The sequence below is a fragment of the Lissotriton vulgaris genome, chromosome 9 (assembly GCF_964263255.1).
Source record: "Lissotriton vulgaris chromosome 9, aLisVul1.2, whole genome shotgun sequence".
Classification (NCBI taxonomy): domain Eukaryota; kingdom Metazoa; phylum Chordata; class Amphibia; order Caudata; family Salamandridae; genus Lissotriton; species Lissotriton vulgaris.
In genome coordinates, this window is record NC_141697.1 from 36,872,965 (window position 1) to 36,889,974 (window position 17,010).

The window sequence follows — 17,010 nt, forward strand, 5'->3', positions numbered from 1 at the left end:
GCCATTCGGCAACTTAAAACATGACCCATCCACATACAGAGTGCCATCCGGATCTTCCAATGGGGTGTTTTTAAGGTCCACTCGACCTTTTGTTTCCTCTTCAGTCCTCAAGTAGCAGTCATGTTCTGCTACTTCATCTGACTCTGCACTAATTGGTAACAAAGTTGCCGGGTTCAGAACATTACAACGTTTTATCTGAATGTGGCTTGCCAAAAGCGTCAATTCGTACCCAGACAACCTCGCACTCGTCAAGTGCTGAGTTTTCGTTCGATTCAAAAGAGTATCGACTGCATGCGGAACCATCACCGTAAGCATATTATCCATGACCAATCCTGCTGATTGTCGGATGGAGACCGCAGCTGCCGCTGTTGCTCGTAAACAACTCGGCAATGCTCTAGCTACTGGGTCCAAGGTCGAGGAAAAATATGCACATGGACGTTGCTTACCACCAAAAGATTGCGTTAAGACACTCAAAGCACAACCTTCCCTCTCGTGAACATATAATGTAAACGGCTTACTGTAGTCGGGGGTACCTAACACAGGAGCCGAACACAATGAATCACGCAGTTCAGAAAAACTTTTCTGACATTCTTCCGTCCATGGTAAAGGAGTTGAAACATCTTTGCACGTAAGAGCCACCAATGGTTTCGCTAGCAATGAAAAGTTAGGAATCCATTGCCTGCAGTACGACGTGATACCTAGAAAGGCACGCACATCTCTTTGGGTTTTTGGCACAGCCATTCGCGCAATCGCTGCAATTCTCTCTGGGGTCAATCTCCTTCCCTCCTTTGACAATAAGTGACCTAGATAGGTTACTTCTTGACAACAATATTGGAGTTTAGAAGGTGACACCTTGTGATTTAACTCACAGAGATGTTGCAGCAACGACACCGTAGCAATCTTGCAAATGTCCTGAGTATCAGCAGCCACCAATAAGTCGTCGACGTATTGGATCAAAGCCGCACCGACCGGCAACCTAAACGCATCCAGTTGACCCTTCAAGGCTTGACTGTAAATAGATGGACTTTCACAGTAGCCCTGAGGAGCGCGTTTGAACCGGAAGCTGCGTCCACCGAGAGAGAAACCGAAAAGGTCCCTGCTCTCCTCGGCAATCGGGATGCTGAAAAACGCATTTTTCAAATCAATCACCGAAAACCATGATGCAGAAGCTGGAATCAGAGTCAGTAGCGCCGTGATGTCAGGCACAACAGGAAATTGAGGAACCACAATTTTATTTACCTCCCGTAAATCGATAACAAAACGATAAACAGGCGGTTTTGAAGGATCAGTACGTTTAAGAATGGGCAGTACAGGGCTGTTGCACACGTTTCCCCGAGTCTCTTCAATAACATCTTTCTCGATCAAATCATAAATGATCGCCAACAGTGCTCGCTCACCATCAAGGGAGATACGATATTGGGGAATACGTGGCAACCGTACATTAGATTTCAACTGAACAACATAAGGGGAGATATCAAGCAGGCCCACGTCATTCGGACCTGTTGCCCACAAAGACGCAGGAAGAGAACTCAATTCCGGTGGGAGCTTATCGAGGGACAAATACATGGGAGAGACTACCCTCTCTCCTAACGTAAGCTTTACACCCGCAGGAGAACAATACAGAGTTGCGTACAAACGTTTAAGCAAATCCAGGCCCAAAAGATTTTCGCCACAACCCGTGGTTAAAATCAACGGAGCTTCTAGCTCACGTGGCCCAATTTGAAGGGGCAAAGGGCGAGAAACTGGATTGCTAACGGGGGCGCCAGAGAATCCAACGGAAACATTTGTTAAGCCAGACAAAGGTGCGCCAGGGAGTTTCGAATGCATGATAGAACTTTTCGCTGCACCAGTGTCCAACAGAAAAGGCTCAACGACGCCCGATGTAGCAACTGCGACGTAAGGCCCTCTCTGATCAACCGGAACTGATACCACTCCCTCTCCTTGTCTATGGCTGTCCTAGTAATTACTGTCGTCAGTTCCCTGATCGACGTAGTAATCGTCTACATTGTACTGCGCAGATCGTCCTTGCGAAGATCCACGTTGATCGAAACAATTATTAGAAGTAGATGAGTTATCTGAGCGATCGTTCTGAGCACCACGACCTCTACCACGGGAAGTTTGCTGCGAACCACCACGACCTCCTCTAGTTGAGTTACCACTATTACGTTCGTTTAAAACAGGGCAATTGAATTTAATGTGTCCCTCCTGTCTACAATAAGCACATTGATTGTACCCTAACGAGGATCTTTGGGAGGAGGAATCGTTACGGGTTTGGGATCTGTTTGATTGTGGCTGTGACCTATTCTGTTGCGAATTATTCTGATTTGACCGCGGAGGATACGCTTGTTGCAACAACACTTTAGTTTTTAGCTCTTTCGTCTTTTTATCAGCACGGTCAATCTCTTCTTTCTCTCTATTCTCATAGTATTGTGCCGTAGCCAATATCTGAGCCGAAGTAGAAACGGCCCATGCGCTTTCCGAATTTCTCAATTTATTGCTCAAATCGGGCAATAAATTTGAAACAAATTTATCCACAAACAACCTTTGACCACCCTCCGTGCCCATATCCTGTCCACTATGGTCAATGAATGCTTCCTCGAACCTCGTAAAGAAGTCGGAAACACTCTCATCTTTCTTCTGCTTACAGGCTGACAACTTGTCCCAATTCACCTTCATGGCTGGCATAAGAGTTTTCATTAATGTTATTATTCTTTGCGGAAGAGCAGCAATCAACTGTTCAGGCTTAGCGCCACCAACTTGCAACCCATCTGCCGCTACAATGGCCGCCCAATCACCACCTAGTTCGTTTGCGTGATCTTCCTGGCGAATCTTAGCCCATACCGGTTGCGGTACGACATTGCCAAACAACATGTCGATATCGGCAAGATTCATTATCGTAGCATCTACGAGCTGCGATAATTCTTTGTAATACCCTGCAGGATTTTTGCGAGGGTCAGGCAAAGATTGCTTCACCTGCAACACTTCCGATCTTTTCCATGGGAGATGTATCCAAACTCTCTGGAAATGCGGCGGAACAATAGGAATAGCAGTAGCATCGCCTGGCATCCACACTGGTGGAACTTCCTGCATAGGGTATTGGCCAGACTCGTCTGGTTGTTTTTCAATATCCTCAACAAACAATGCATGAGGGATTGGAGCCGGACGAAGAGATAGCAATCGTTCAACAGCACGTCGAACGTTGGTATCCACTATCAGCCCATTTGCGAACTGAAGTTGGAGATCAGACAGAGCGGCGAGCACCTCGTCAGGCGCATCGGCCACTATTTGATCATAAAGGACCTTACACATTTCATTAAACACATATCTCTGGGTTGGCACATTGAATTGACAAAATGTTTCGAGGACAACACGGGGCGGACATCTAACAGGATTTACCATCCAACCCATCGCCATATTATATAGCGCAACGCGTTCTCTGTTTCCAGGAAGCTGACTTCGTCTCTGAGGACCATCGGAACCAGCGGACCCATGAACAGGTCCGAGCGAATGAAAGAAGCTAGCCGCAAGAGGAGAATTGCGACTACGAGTAGAGGGAGAAGCATACGATACAGGACTAACAAGAGAAGGAGTAGAAACAGTAGCAACAGCAGGGGTTAACAAAACAGGAGCAGTAGCAGGAGCAGTAGCGGGAACAGGAGTGTGTGGAAGCGGAGGAGCAGTAGGGATAGCAACAGGCAAAGGAGCAGGAACAGTCGGAAGAACGGGTGCAGGTTGAGGAACAGGCGGAGGAGGAATAGGCGGAGGAATAGGTACGGCAGGGACCACAGGAGCTGCGGTACCCTGTACGTACGGAGGTGGCGACTTCATAAGATAAGACATTAAGGGATCCTCAACTGGCTCTTCCTTCTTATCCGACTCCGTTGGTAAAGCGGGGTAACATTTATCTACAGTCATACGCTGTAATCGGTCAAACACTTCCTTATCCTTAACCTCCTTATCTCGCTGAAATTGCTCTGCTTTCTTCACTATGGTAGCAACATTATCTCGCTGACTACGTTTATTCTGTCTGATTTCTTTCTGTCGGGCTTCTTTGCGCCACAACCGAAAGGCATCAAACATGGCCGGCCTTGACTTTCGTTCGAACAATTTAATCTCTAGATTATCTAAGATCGGAGCTTCGAAGCTACCATGAGGTGGCCAACGAAGGTCGCCATCTTTCTTTGTATATTTAATCCAATAATCATTAAAGGTAATCGGGCCTAGCCCATGTTTGCTATAGAGCTCATACGTGGGAGTTCCAACCGGAGGTATCGGACATGAGTCCTCCAATCGGGAATCCATACCACAAGGTCTGAAACAACTAAACAGAGTACTACGACCAGGCATCTTGCACACTAGCCGAGTTTCACAAACTTCAAGGGTTACGGGATTTACCAAGTCCCAGCAAAGAACAAAACCCTCGGTTTTTGGCGGCTGCAGTCGTCAAACAACACAACTAAGTACGCTAGCAAAGTGTCACCGACAAAAACACTCACACAGCGTTAACAACAAAGACACTCGCTAAAGTGTCAACAACCAAGAACTATGGGAGCGACCCACAAATACTTAACTCAAAAATCAATGGCGTCTCCAGGAAGGCCCGTCAATCGTCTCGCTATACCAAGGTCTACGCCAGGCGCCAAAACAGGTCTACAGTCAGGGCAGCAGTCCGTCGCAGCCGTCCGGAGGCGGGAATCTTCGCGGGAAAAGTCTTCGGGCCACTTATTTCGACAACAGGATCGATGAAGCGGAGTGCACCTTCCCTCGGAGATTTCACACGAAGTTCCTCACGATCGTCGGGCTTGGACCGGTACCACTGATGCAGCCCCACGTTGGGCGCCAACTGAAGGACTGGGTTCTTTAAGACCCAGCGGTGCCAGGGCACAACACCTGAAACCTTCGTGGGTAACCTGCTCCGGCGTACGAATCACAGAGACACGGGACACTTCCTTCGACGTCAAAGATTCAAGGTTTATTTGCTGCAGGGAACACAGAGATCACAACAAGTACACAGCGTGCAACTTGGGGAGACTGCTTCAAATTGGTTCTGTGGATCGCTCCTTTTATACAGTTTTTACCCATAGGATTACATTGAACACAAAAGTTTACAACCCGGTTCCCACCATTATCCCCCAGAGGGGTCGCTTTGGTCACTTTGAAACACATGAGGTCCGGAACATAAGTGCGGAAGCATTTGGCGGTTCCCAACTGTAAAAACCCATCTTCCCACCATTAGCAAATTCCAATCAGCAGTAAAACAGATCGAAATAGGAACAAGGACAGGTGTAGAGGAAGACGGAGACAGTGGGGAGATCGGAAAGGGTGTAAAAGGGGAGGTATCGGGAAACACGAGATACAGGCATCAAAGGGACGTGCCTAATGAGATGCACGGCTGAGACAATAAGTCCGTGCGGCAAGATGAGCCTCGAACGGCGCCATCTGCCTTACAGTAGCAACCCCCTCGTCATAAAGACACTCACAAAGAACATGTGTCTTCCGCAAAATATCTTGGGAGTCCCAGGGTCGCGAAGCGGACATCGTCCGTTCGCTGGCTACTTGAGGGCAAGAGACAAAATGGATGCCGTATCTAAGATGGAACCCGTGGGTACAGATGAAAAACCCACATAACAGACGAACGGTTTAAGTTAGCACAGTGAAACTGCGCGCACTTACTAAACTCGTCATTTGCGGTTCATAGATACCAGACTCGACCATATTCGTACGAGTTGAAAAACACCACTTACAATTGTCACGGAACCTCAGTGTGTTCTTGGACCTGTTAATTCTCTGAGTTGTGAACTTCTCCTCCACACAGCTCAGCAATGAGAGCCCAAGGCACCAGTTCCCATTAATGTCTGAAATGGCCACAACTATTAGTCGAGAGGATGATATACCTTACGCAGGACCAGGACCAATGCATACCTTTACCACTACATTGGGCATTCATCCTCTGACAGATAAGATAATGATGAATAATGCTAAGGTACTGTGGGGCTGTGTGAAAGGACCTTCCTTCAATGGGAAGAGATGAGGTGTTTTGAGAGGCCATCCTGGGATCCCACTTTCAGTGCCTCTATTCAGTCTGCACGAGGACCCTTCTTCACCACATATGGAAGACACAATCTTGTAGCTCTGTCCCTTCAGATGGGTCTGTGCTCAAGACCACAGGTGCGTTCACCATCTTGGGACTGCCCGACGCCCTACAGGCTGAACATCGCGGTAATACTCGCCAGATTACCACCAACCACAGCTACATCTCAAAACAAAGAAGGGTGAAGGATGGCTCTGAGCTGTAGTACATAGGAACAAAGAGAACCCTGCAGAACGCGTACCTGCCCTTAACAACTTCATTGTCGCTGCCAGAACGTGATCTTTCATGGGTAGATAATGGACGAGAGGAATTTTCTAACTTGATTCAGAGGTGGGGGGTGACCAGACTTATGATGAGTGTGCCACCTGGCTGTGCTTTGTAGGAACGGGCAGACCCTTGCCCGCCTGGTGGGTGGTCATTCACACTAAGGGCCTCATTAGGATCGCGGGCGGACTTTGCCCGCCCGCCATCCCAACACAAAAAGGGACCGCCCGCCATAAGGGCGGGGGTCCCATTTGGGCCATTAGGATGCACCCGCCACCGTGGCGGGCACATCCTGTATTTTTAACTTTGCGGCGGGCGGTGCTGAAAGCACTGCCCGCCGCATTGCTAGAAATATACGCTGTGCCTTTCAAAGCACAACATGACAGGCACCGCGCGGTGCCAGTCACGTAGTGCTTTGAAAGGCAGGTGCACCCCCACTACCCCTGGAGTCCATAGGGGTCCGCAACGGGGCCCCAAAGCAGACTCCGCATGCCTTGGCGGGTGGATCACCCTCCGCCAGGCCGGCGGTGGCTACCGCCGGCCTGACGGGGGCGATCCGCCTGCCATCCTAATGGGGCCCTAAGTTGCATCTTGTGTTTTTCTGCTGTTTTTTGATGTCCCTAGACATACACATTCAGAACTCCTGGTGAGTCTCATAATTTTAAATCCTGCATCTTCTGAGGCTGCAGATTCCACCCCTCTCTCATGGGATGAGGAATTTTTCGTGGTACCAGTTAAACAAAAAATAAAACTGGGGCAGATGCTGAACCTAAAAGAAGAGGTCTAGCATAATCTCCTTTAATAAAAGCTTCTAGCATCTGAACCTGACTTTAAACAACACTTTGCATCTAGCACAAAGATGAATTACTCTTTGATTTTTACATCAATGTGATGATATTATATTGTATTGTAATTGCATTTATATAGCGCTTACTACCTCTGATGAGGCGTCTTAATTGCTTTGCTATATTTGATGCTTTTATATGCATTGTGTGTAGATTATTGATTTTTTAAATTTACTTTTACTGGCTAACTGATGCATTTTTATTCACATTTCGCTCTTGCCAACCCCTGCCTTTCGGAGCAAATCTTCTAACGGTTTGAGCCCTACCTCCACAGACTATTTTTAACCCCAGCTTTTTATTGCAGTGTTTAATAACAACAGAAAAATCATAATAATGTTGAATATAAATTCTGTGGGTGTGAATGGGGGTAGAGAAGAGAATATTTTCCTGACAGAAGCAGTGCAGGAGTGAAGCTGGCACCCTCCCACCCTACACCCTGTCATTATCCTGCCGCCATTCAGGTGCAAATGCTGCACTTTGAGTTCAGGATTCGGATCAGTGTGCAAATAACGAGCCGGGCTCCGCCTCCCATTTTCGCTCATCGCGGTATTACAACCATGCATGCCAACATTTTGAAATTAGAAAAAAGGGAGATTTTCAAAAAAAATGTGGCAAATGTTATTTTCCCCATTGACTTACATTGAAGCAAAAGCAATTTTAAGTGGAAAACAATTCAAATAAAGCCATTTTTGGTTTAAAAAATCAGACCTCTCGTGCCTGAATTGGGTCTGATGATATGCATAATTATGACCGGTATTACAAAGTGGGAGGCCAGGAGGGACTCGGCTGGACAGTTTTCTCCGGGTTAAACCTGATGCAATTCGACCAGGCAAGGAGCTGTTAGTGGCAAAGAACACGCGCCATTAGCATGTTTTCCCCGTTGAGCAGAGCTTAAAGCAGATTGGGTCATAAATTGCACACTTGGTAAATTCTGAACTGTGCAAAATGCAGGTTTAAACTCTCCTCAATATTCACCAGAGAGGACACATGATTTTCTTTTTTTTTCTTTTGTAGTTTTATATAGCGAACTGACTGAAGGTATTTGAGTGCTCTAAATAAGCACCAGTTACATTATACAAGAACACATTCATTTTTGTTAGGCACCAGGAGATGAAGTGATTTGCCCAGAATCACAGCATGTTGAGCCGACGCCGAGACTCGAACCTCGACATACCAATAGACCCGATTCAGGCAGGAGACTACCCATTTTTCAAGGCAAAAATGTCTTTATTTTAATGTTATATTGCATTTTCTATAATAGACGTCAATGGGGAGTTTTCATTCTCCCGATTTTTTATTTTAAATCTCCCACGTCCATGCCTCGGATCCCCAGGTCCAAAGTCAGCAGCTCTGGCCCCTGGCCCCATCCTTCACATGTTGACCTTTCACAATTGCTGCCTAATTAATTGCAGACCTTACATCAACCCACACCGACTTATGCCCTTCTAAAGAGCCCAGACGGAGGGCGCCTGGATGATGGGTGCCCTGCACGAAGCCTAGGCTCCCTGCGCCCACGCCCAGCGCGGAGCATCCTGGGAGAGAGGCCCTCCCTCCAGAGCAGACACACAGAGACTGAGCACAAGATGGCGGCGGCAGCAGGAAGCAGTGAGTCGACACTTTCCTGCCTCTCCTCCCAGACTGCCTTGCAGGGCCCTGCTCATGGCATCCGAGCTGCAGAGTGAGAGACAGGGACACAAAGAGAAGCCCCAGCAGCAGCGGCGCGAGCCGGGGCTGCAGATAACGAGTCACGGCTTATTTCTCAGGATCCATTCATCCTGGGGGTACAAATTGGATAACTAAAAAAAACACGCATACAGGGACGTTTCCTCTTTGTTGCCAAGGGCCCCCTCGGGTTTTGGGGGGGCGCAGTGGCTGTCTCGTCTTTTGTTGAAGTGACAGGCAGTTGACATGTCTCATGGGTCCAAACGTGTCGAGGGAAGTAGTGGGGGGCCCCTGGGAGAGCGAGGTTGGTTCATAAATAACACATTTCAACAAAACGCAGCCCGCGGTCCATTCTCTTGGTGCAAGGGAGGTGGCCCGTCCAAACTTAGGCAACCAGACTTGGCCGTCCGGGGTTCCCCGGGCTGGAGGTCAGATCTGCTGGGGGTCAAAGCGATGCCCTGTCAATCTTGGGCCCCCTTCTCCTGGCCACTAATGACACATGAATTGGAGCCCTGGCACCGAGTGAGTGGCGCTATTGGGAGGGAGGTGAGGGCCTTGTTGTGTGAACCGTCGGAGAGCCGCGGAGCCTTGGCCCATTGTGGTCCGTGCGCGTCTTGACTGACAGTACAGTTGTTAAGGTGGAAGAGAGAAAAGGGTCCCTGTGATGGGAAAGCCACTTTAACTCTCAATTACCCCCTCCACTCCAATCAGCTTGGTGGAGCTTTAATGAAGAGCGGTTCGCCAGCCTTTTCCTCACACTCCTATCTGCGGAATAAGCCCCGCATTCAAGTTTGACAGCAGTACAATCAGTGCTCCATTCATGGCAGACCCTGTTCTAACCCAGCAGACTGAGGGCCTAATGTACGTGTCAGGAATGGCAATTAGGCGGGGAGGTAATATTAGGCGCAGACAAAGGGCCGAATCCTTCAGCATTACAGGTGTGGTTTTTTTGGCTTTGTTTTCTTTGGGTCCATTCTAGACCGAGAGGAACCGGCAGCGTATTCGTGGTGCCTTCTTCAGTCCCAAAAGCCACGCGGCCTGGAGATTCAATTAATTAGAGCCACAGAAAGCGGTAAGGGCTTGCCGCATTCTTGCCGCAGACTGCGCGCCACAGCCGCTGGGCGGGCGTCTTGTTAAAATGGATGACTTCTGCAGGAATAGCTGATGCAAGAAAAAAAAAATAGGAGAGTTATCGTTTCCTCATTAAAAGACGATCCCTGGGCTATTCACGCGGCACTGGCGGTTTTAGAAATGAAATTATAATGGCAGCCAACAGTGAATGAGCGGATTGGAGATAATCAGAAGGAGGCGAAACGTGTAACTGCGGCCTGTGGTGCGCCATCTCTGATACGCTGTATTGTTTCATCAGTGCGCGGAACAGGCGGTGCAGCGAGTGAGTGGAATACCAGGACAAGAGAAAGGAAAATTCTGGGGGCTAAGGCACGTAGGAAAAGAGGTAGAGTCTGGCATAAAAAAAGGTGGGGGGGGGAAACGCTTTCATAAACTGGTGTAGCATGGCGGAGAATAGCGATGCAAAAGGCGGTACAGGCTAAAAGGAAAACAAGGTTGAGAGATGGAAGATCTGGAAGATGGGGGTGCTTTAGTCCCATCTTCCCAAGACTCGGTGCTGTTACCCCTTTTTCTGCAGGTAACCATTGCATGGTAGCTAGGTTTGTGCAGTATAAATCTAAAAACAGACAAACATGCACTGTAAAAGTGGTATGGTGCACATAAAAAAAGGAAGCAGAGAATCTTCCGAAGGGAGGTACAACGTCTATAAGGAAAAAAGGTGGGTGTTAGGGGCTTGGTAAAAAAGATATAAACTGAATGACTAATATATGAAGGTCTGTACGACTAGAGGAAGGAGGTGGGTCTAGAATGATAAACAATACAGGGGTGGCGTCATGCAGCTTGGCGAAGGAGGTGCTGCACCAGCGACAGAGAGACAGACCAATGGACTTTGAGAGGCAGTGGCTAGTTGCCGCTGATGTCCCTCATCCTAATCAATAATCAATATTTAACTACATCCATTTGCCAATACCATTGGAGCTTGTGGCTTCAGCGTATACTCCGGTGCTGATGATGTTGAGCTCATTTTGAGATTAGACAAATGTATCTTTGAATTTCAAGGTCTGATGACAGGGTGTCTCTTAGCATTGGATGAACCGTCCTTTCCTGGACCTAAAAACCTCTGCTGTGGGCACATAACCTTTGCCTAGTCCCAAACTCCCTAGAGCCTGTATGGGTGATGCACCTGAACCAGTGGATAGGGTCAAAAGCTTTGGTTTCTGGATCTACAAGGACCTTGACCTGTCCTAACAGCTTGAAGCGGTGGATCCTCTCAGATTTTCAAATGAAGACCTGAAGAAAATGTTGCTTTTCATCCCTGAACATCTAAGTGCGAGTGTTGTAGGGACCATTGTCATCCCCAGCTTAGATTCTGCCATTGCACTCCATCTTGGCCTCCTGACTTTCTCTACGTGTTATAATAGACTGAAAATATAGCAATGGGGTAAAGCGACAATTATAGAAAGTTTGACAGAGTGTTGAAGGTTACGCTAGCGTCCCTTTGCTAAGGAAATCCAGTAAACGGCGCTATCCATTGTCAAAGAGGCTTCAAAGGGGCTCTATTCCTTTTTTCTGCAGAATTTGCAGCCTATATATACACCTCAGAGACCACGTTGATCAGGCTCTCTCCATTGGTAGTGCATCATTTTTTAAGATCCAGGTCGGAGCAGGCACGCCTTTTCCGTAATCGCGCATTCAGTCTAGATCGCCCTTCCACTTTATCTGCAAAACATTGCTCCATATTTAGAAGGGTGCTTAAGACCCACTTATTTTGCTGACTTGATCCTTGGGAATTGTAGTTATCAGTTCTAGCGCAAAGACGCCCCCATTCATTATTTCACTATGAGCCTGGAAGAGGAAGACCCTGGCCAACGAGAAGACGCAACACAAGATGAGGGAACAGACACCGGAAATTAGAAGACCAGTGCGTTTTGAAAAGAAGGTAGGTAGACACTGAGAGAAACATTTAAGAAGCCAAGAGGCCTAGGGTAGACGATATTGACCGACCAACACAAATTTCCGGGCCATGGGGCATTAAAAGACCAAGAGAACACAAAAGACCAAGGCAGGGGGACCTGGATGACGTATAGATCTATGGCCAGGGATGTTTATAAAGGGACAGAGTCCAGACAACCCAAAGGGTCAGGTGTGGAAGGGTTGGAGACAGAGGTAGAGGCTCTCCATATGAAATATCCAGGACTCATAAAATCTAGCGGGGGAGATATACGCTGACCTACACACAGATGGCGGGCTGGCGTACCCCAAGAGATTCAGGGGCATATTTACAATCCCCTTGCGGTGCCGGTGCGCCACTCATATTATGGGGGAAAGAGATGCACCGGTGGCGCAAGGGGCTTGTATATAAGCCCCTCAATGTTTAATTTGAACCGGTGGATTCCGGTGCTCGGCATGAGCACTTAATTGTCAACACCAGCGCTTGTGACAGTCCGCCACATGATGGCGCTGTCTGGCAAATTTAGAGATCACCACAACAATATTTCATTGAAATACATTATACAATATACATTGAAAATGACCATTATCTGCCGCAAAAGCCCTTCTTATAGCGTTAGGGGCCCGGAATAGTCTGAAATGTCACACTTGTAGGAGTGTGATGGTAGTAGTTGTGTTGTTACTTTCATTGCCAGCATCAAGGGGGCAATGTGTGATGCAATGCTGCAGTGGCCTCCTGATAGGAGCCCTGGCACTTTTTTTTTTTTTTACAAATCAAGCACTGAAGAGGTCAATGGTAGAGAGTCTTAGGGGAGGTGGTAGGGGCTGACTGACAAGTATCGGAGGGCGGCTTCAGAAAAGCCGTACGCACTGATGTATACAAAGATCCAGAGTCGAGAAGCTTCAAAAAGCAGGCGCTGCCCAAACAATCAAATAAATGTAGGTGGAATGGTGGAAGAGGGAGGAACTGCCTGAATGACACAAAGACGGGCAGAGGGTGGTTGAGAACAATGGAGTCAGCCGTAATGTCAGAGTAATGTGCATTCAATGCCTACAGGGCACAAGCACATGCCAAAGCAAAGCATGGAAGGGCAGCCATTGAGTTACAAATATAAAATAAATTAATATAAAAAGAAATAAATAAATCCTCTGGCCCTCCATGGTTAATGTTATGTGAGCCAGAGTATATCAGGCATACACAGTATTTGTTAAAATACCCCTCACACACCAAGGTGGACCTTGTTGTTTATTTATACCATTAACTGGAGGAGGGTGCGCCCTCCTGAGTGCTTTCTAGCACTACCTCTTCACTCCCCCTTTTGATTCTTTGTTTACCCTCCATGGTTATGGACGTGTTGTGGTTGTCATACACGGTTCTGAACTCCTGAAATATCCCATGGACCAGACAATCTTCGAACCTGAACCTTTAGGAGTCCACAGATGGCCTTTATTTCCAGACACCTTACGCCCCCTAGCGAGCACATGGGGACATAAGAGGGACTGAGCAGCTTCCAGTCCTGCAAGGGAGGGCCTCATCCACTTTGGATGTCAAGCTCTTTCCCAGGGGGCTTTCAACCCCCTGCTATATGCAGGTAGCGGCAATGAAACTGGGTGTTTTTTCATAGTTTGGTAAGTTCCTGTTTTTTGTTCACCTTGAGAGGACAACGGTTCCTCTTTTTCCTTTATTGATGCTAAGATCCACTCTGAATGGTGAGATCCTTCCAAGCTAGCAGGGCCCAGCCAATCAAAGGTGACCCATGGAAGGTGATTCATGGCACCTGCAGATTTCTGTCATGAACCCATGCTGGCAAGCATCAGCATGTGTGTCTCTGACACTCTGCATATTTCAAAGCCTGTCTGTGCTCAATGGGATTGCAGACACTCTCTTCTGTGCAGTCTATCTTCTGCAAACCATTTCCAACATCAAACAATGATAAGTGCAACAAGAAGTCTTGGAAATATCCTGCAGCGAAAAACTTTGCAAGCCACGAGACGTTTTTCATAGACCTCAGTGAAGGCTGCCAAGAACTTTGCGATTTTGCAACTCTTTATTAAAAATCAGTAAGTGGTTGTAATCAGCACTTAAAATAGCGCAAGCAACTCATTAACGTCAATTCACCAAAATACCAGGGGTAGCGGAAGTGACAGCACAAGCAATGTGACCTTTACTTTCACTCACTCACACACACATGCATGCATACACACACATCCACACATACTTAAACTCGCTCTCACATGAACCCTCACCCGCAAGCATGAACACAACATACACTTAAACGCATTTTTTACTTACTTCTGATTCCAGGGAGGGTCAACTTCACCAAGTCCTAATTTTTAAACAGCAGGCTGCATGCTGGGAATTGTAGTCCTATATCAAGTTGCTGTAAATGGAAGACGCCGGGTCCATGTAGATTCTGTAGGTTGGATTATTAAGATAGATGTTATGACCAAGAGCCCCAGCAGGAGTAGCCTTCCTGCTGCTGGGTCCATCCTCCAACTGACTCCCTCACACAGCCAACATTCCACAGCATCCCCACACACCAACATTCCACAGCATCCCCACACACACCAACATTCCACAGCATCCCCACACACCAGCATTCCACCACCGGAGTCACACTGGCTGAGGACCAGCAGGTATAACACATCTCCTTTCTCTACACAGAGTAACATTAGAACTCTTGCATGAGTGCTGACCGTGTAGCAATGAGAACTAATGCGAATGCATGAAATATAACAGGCGGAAAACATTTCACGCACAACTTGTCTTAACACACTAATTGCAACCGTGTATACAAATGACAGATAGAAAACATTGAATGCAATTGCACAACATGTCATAACATAATACTTGCAAACAAAACCACAGTAAACAATAATAGGAATACACTCACCCTCATCATCCCCCTTTCTAACCAGACAACAACACACACTCACCCACACCACAAAACCTCAATCCAACCCCCTGAAACCACAAAACATACTAGCTGGCCAGGCTAACATAAAAAGCAGCATGTAGAGTACCAATCACAGGGCCCAGTAGAGAACCATCCAAACAACTGCAAAAACAAACAATGGAAAAGGTGTAACACCTTGGCACACCACTGCCCCTCACCTTAACCCTTAGTAAGGATGGAAGAAAAGTGGCCCTTCCTCATCACCAAAATATGTGGTAGATGGAAGACGTCTGGTCCATGTACATTATGTAGGTTAATTTATTAAGATAGATGTTATCATCAAGAGCCCCGCCAGGAGCAGCCTTCCTGGTGCTGGGCCCATCCTCCAACTGACTCCCTCACACATCCAACGTTCCACAGCATCACCACACACCAACATTCAACAACCACCGTCACACTGGCTGGGCAGCAGGTATAACACAAGTATAAGGGAAAACGGGACCTGGATGTTACAGACTCCAAAGTGCTGCTGGATAGAAAGCCTGGGGTGGATAAAAGTGACCTCACAGCATGGATCCTATCGGCAGATATGGTGGTGTGGTGTGTATATCTGTATGGATGTATGATTTATGGACGTATGTATGCATGGGTGTATGTATTGATGTATGAATGTATGTATGAGCGGATGGTTGGATGTGGTAATTGTATAGTGCAAACTAGCCATTGGAAGTGGGGTGCGGAAATGTTATAGATAGCATCAACCAAATGCCACTATTGCTTCCTATTTCAAAATATTCTTTTGTATCTTTCTTTTAATTTAGGTTTTTTGGGGGTTATCAGTTGCAGAAAACAGAAAGTAGCAGACCAAATTTTGAGAAATTGCAGCAGTGAGTATTGTTTCCACTCCCAGAACAAAGGCCATGCAGGCCCATATTTGTCTATACTGCTCCTGCATTTTCATTGCACCTCCATAGGTGTCTTCTAAGATACTTGTGTCTAATGTTACCTAACACTTATTTAAGCGTGTGCTAACCGTGACTAGTACTGAGTCAGATGTATAGTCTAATGAACCACCCCTGTCCTTGCACAACCCTCTTAAAAACACATTGGCAACTGTCATCCGTACATCCTACATGTGGCCAAAGCGGACCCTCCACCCCTTAGCTTTATGTATATCAATTAATCAATCAGTACTCCTTTAAAGCACAACTACTCACCCGTGGGGGTCTCAAGGTGCTGACAATACAATTATACAAGGTATCAACCAATGTAACATTCACATAATCAATTTGGATCACTGAAATAATATCGAGGGACAAAATATCGACTTGCAAAAATATCGTGGACAAAATATCGACAGTCAAAATATCGAGTTTGTATCTACAAACAGGTAAGTACAAAAATATCGAGTACAAAATATCGTTTACAATAATATAGTTGTAAAAAATATCGACTTTATTAAAAACAGTGTTAAATTAAATTAATATTAAAATGTAATTGCTAAAATATACTTAAAAATACTTACATTAACTTATAATAATTAAATAATAAATGAAAATAATAAAAAAAAAATTACAATCTTATTTGTTAAAATATATATATAGTAACATATTATAATTAAATAACATACTATTATATTACCGTACGATATCAGAAGTGTAAAAAATACTATTCCCACTCCAAAGAGTGCAAGCGTAGGGAAAGCGTTGGATAGCGTAGGGGTTAAAATTACTATTCCCACTCCAGTGGGTGCAACAGTAGGGAAAACTGACCCTGAACCCTAAAAATATCCCTTTACCCAAAAACTGAAAACTGACCCTGAATCCTAAAAATACCCCTTTACCCAAAAACTGAAAACTGACCCTGAACCCTAAAAATACCCCTTTACCCAAAAACTGAAAACTGACCCTGAACCCTAAAAATACCCCTTTACCCAAAAACTGAAAACTGACCCTGAACCCTAAAAATACCCCTTTACCCAAAAACTGAAAACTGACCCTGAACTCTAGAAATACCCCTTTTCCCAAAAACTGAAAACTGACCCTGAACCCTACAAAATACCCCTTTACCCAAAAACTGAAAACTGACCCTGAACCCTAAAAATACTCCTTTACCCAAAAACTGAAAACTGACTCTGAACCCTAAAAATACCCCTTTACCCAAAAACTGAAAACTGACCCTGAACCCTAAAAATACCCCTTTACCCAAAAACTGAAAACTGACCCTGAAC